A 2,500-nucleotide genomic window follows, 5' to 3' on the forward strand; every position below is an offset into this window, starting at 1 on the left:
CCTCGCCCGAACGGCGGGCCGACGGACACGCGCGCCTATAGTACCCGACCGAGGCCGGGTTACCTTGCGCGCGGCCTTCTCGCCGCCGTCCAGACGGTCGCGGCCTTCGCCCGGCGCTAGTGCGCTGGTCCCCGATCGGGCGGCGCCGCCGGCGGCCCGTGAGGGTCCGCACGACAACGTCGCCGACAGGGGGCCGGCTGAAAGCGACCGGGCGACCCGACAGGCCCTCCCGTTTGCCTCTCGACGGTTTCACGTACTCTTTAACTCTCTCTTCAAAGTGCTTTTCAACTTTCCCTCACGGTACTTGTTCGCTATCGGTCTCGTGACCGTATTTAGCCTTAGATGGAGTTTACCACCCGCTTTGGGCTGCATTCCCAAACAACCCGACTCTGGGAAGACGCCGTAGCGCGCCCGCCTGTCGCCGCCATGGGCCTGACACCCGCTCTGGGAAAAGGCCTCGATCAGAAGGACGCGGGCGACCGGCGAAGCGCGCCGTGACGAATTCCGTACGCCACAATTCCGCGCACTCCAAAAGCGCGCGGATTCGGCGATGGGCACATCCCGCTTCACTCGCCGTTACTGAGGGAATCCTCGTTAGTTTCTTTTCCTCCGCTTAGTAATATGCTTAAATTCAGCGGGTAGCCTCGTCCGACCTCAGGCCGAAAGTAAGGACCGGGACTATTCTTCCCGTTCCGCGCTCGCCGTCGGCGCCGCGCGCCGCCGCGCACCTCGATTCCCGCCCTTGAGCCGCCAGCCGTTGGCCTCTTCGAGGTCGACTCGCCGCCGCCGCGCGGGATTCTGGTCGCGATCGTCGCGCATCGTGCCGTGCTGTCTTGAGCGGGACGGGCGCTCGCGCGTCCGACGCCGCAGCAGCCGCGCGGAGAAATCCCCGCGCGGAACGTTTGCAACGCGACCCTGAGGCGGGCGCGGCCCCGGGATTGACCCGAGGCCGCAATTTGCGTTCAGAACGTCGATGCTCAATGTGTCCTGCAATTCACACTAATTCACGCAGCTAGCTGCGTCCTTCATCGACTCACGAGCCGAGTGATCCACCGCCAAGAGCCATCCACGATTGTTTCGCTCGCACAGTGCCTCGCACTATAGGGTGACAAAATAGACCGCGCCGAGCGGTCGGCCAGGCCGACGCTTGAAGCCGGAGCGCGCGGCACCGCGGCACTCGACGCGCAAACATTACCGGGTGACCGAATCGCCGGCCGGCGCGCCGCTCCTCGCGGGTCGGGCGCCGGGTAGCAAAGACTTTTTCTCTCGCTTGTCCGAGTTTCGCGTTCGCCGAAGCGTTTGCGAGACCGTTAATGATCCTTCCGCAGGTTCACCTACGGAAACCTTGTTACGACTTTTACTTCCTCTAAATGATCAAGTTAGATCGTCTTCTCGGACGCCGGCTCGACCGTTGCCGGCCGCGCCAGGTCCAATCGGAGGACCTCACTAAACCATTCAATCGGTAGTAGCGACGGGCGGTGTGTACAAAGGGCAGGGACGTAATCAACGCGAGCTAATGACTCGCGCTTACTGGGAATTCCTCGTTCAAGGGAAATAATTGCAATTCCCTATCCCTAGCACGACCGGGGTTCAGCGGGTTACCCAGACCTGTCGGCCAAGGCGAGCACATGCTGATCCGGTCAGTGTAGCGCGCGTGCGGCCCCGAACATCTAAGGGCATCACAGACCTGTTATTGCTCAATCTCGTGTGGCTAAACGCCACTAGTCCCTCTAAGAAGTTAGACGCCGACCGATTGGGTCGCGTAACTAGTTAGCAAGCCAGAGTCTCGTTCGTTATCGGAATTAACCAGACAAATCGCTCCACCAACTAAGAACGGCCATGCACCACCACCCACAGAATCAAGAAAGAGCTCTCAATCTGTCAATCCTCACTGTGTCCGGGCCGGGTGAGATTTCCCGTGTTGAGTCAAATTAAGCCGCAGGCTCCACTCCTGGTGGTGCCCTTCCGTCAATTCCTTTAAGTTTCAGCTTTGCAACCATACTTCCCCCGGAACCCAAAGACTTTGGTTTCCCGCAAGCTGCCGGAGAGGTCGTAAAACTAACGCCCCCCGATCGCTAGTTGGCATCGTTTATAGTCAGAACTAGGACGGTATCTGATCGTCTTCGAACCTCTGACTTTCGCTCTTGATTAAAGAAAACATTCTTGGCAAATGCTTTCGCAGTCGTTCGTCTTGCGCCGATCCAAGAATTTCACCTCTAACGGCACAGTACGAATGCCCCCGTCTGTCCCTCTTAATCATTACCTCGCGCTCCGAAAACCAACAAAATAGAACCGAGGTCCTATTCCATTATTCCATGCACCATTATTCAGGCGAATCGCCTGCTTTGAACACTCTAATTTTTTCAAAGTAAACGTTCCGGCCGCCGCCGACACTCAGTCAAGGGCACCGGCGGAGAACCGGAGGTGAGGCCAGGACGGCCAGTACACGCCTTGCGACGGACCGGCCGCCTGCGCCCAAAATCCAACTACGAGCTTTTTA

The 2,500-nt window shown here is 59.0% G+C and overlaps 2 non-coding genes and 1 pseudogene across 2 annotated transcripts in view; all 3 read right to left on the bottom strand.

The window, feature by feature from the left end:
* The window catches only part of LOC146144798 (large subunit ribosomal RNA), a 2,113-nt pseudogene extending 1,474 nt beyond the window's left edge, over window positions 1-639 (bottom strand).
* Window positions 640-910: 271 nt separating this feature from the next.
* LOC146144799 (5.8S ribosomal RNA) lies at window positions 911-1,064 on the bottom strand. The gene has a single exon (XR_014499087.1). It is a non-coding gene; the product is annotated as a 5.8S ribosomal RNA (ribosomal RNA).
* Window positions 1,065-1,311: 247 nt separating this feature from the next.
* Window positions 1,312-2,500, bottom strand: part of LOC146144800 (small subunit ribosomal RNA) — a 1,811-nt gene continuing 622 nt past the window's right edge. Inside the window, exon 1 of the ribosomal RNA XR_014500668.1 lies at window positions 1,312-2,500. This exon is cut by the window's right edge and continues 622 nt beyond it. This is a non-coding gene — a ribosomal RNA (small subunit ribosomal RNA).

The sequence above is a fragment of the Ascidiella aspersa genome, chromosome 5, assembly GCF_963924565.1.
Source record: "Ascidiella aspersa chromosome 5, kaAscAspe10.2, whole genome shotgun sequence".
Lineage (NCBI taxonomy): Eukaryota > Metazoa > Chordata > Ascidiacea > Phlebobranchia > Ascidiidae > Ascidiella > Ascidiella aspersa.